This window comes from Capsella rubella, unplaced genomic scaffold (assembly GCF_000375325.1).
Source record: "Capsella rubella cultivar Monte Gargano unplaced genomic scaffold, Caprub1_0 scaffold_3, whole genome shotgun sequence".
NCBI classification, from domain to species: Eukaryota; Viridiplantae; Streptophyta; class Magnoliopsida; order Brassicales; family Brassicaceae; genus Capsella; species Capsella rubella.
Window position 1 is genome coordinate 10078539 of NW_006238921.1, and position 689 is coordinate 10079227.

Below are 689 nucleotides of genomic sequence, written 5' to 3' on the forward strand. Positions count from 1 at the left end.
GAATGATGAATTCCTTGGACAACAAGTAGTGTTGCCATGTCTCAAGTGCTCGTACTAAGGCATAAAGCTCTTTGTCATAGGTCGGGTAGTTCAATGCTACTCCACTTAACTTTTCACTGAAAAACGGGACTGGTCTTTTTCTCTGATGTAGTACAGCTCCAATTCCCAAACCTGATGCATCACACTCCACTTCAAACATAACTTCAAAATCTGGAAGTGCTAAAACTGGTGCTTGTGTGAGCCTCTCTTTCAGCGTGTTGAATGACTGTTCTTGGGCTTCTCCCCATGAGAATGGTACATTTTTCTTGATTACAGCAGTCATTGGTGCAGCCACTGTGCTGAAGTCTCTGACAAACCTCCTGTAGAAGCTTGCTAGTCCATGAAAACTGCGAACATATCCAATGGAGGTTGGAGTAGGCCATTCACGGATCGCCTTGATCTTTTCTTCATCTACCTGTAGGCCATTTTTACTCACTACAAAACCTAAGAACACACACTTGTCAGTACAAAATGAGCACTTCTTTAGGTTAGCATAAAGGCCTTCCTTCTGAAGTGTTTTCAGAATTAACTCTAAGTGCTTAGTGTGATCAGAATAACATTTACTATAAATAAGTATGTCATCAAAGTAGACAACAACAAATTTACCAATAAATGACCTTAGAACCTGGTTCATCAATCGCATGAAGGTG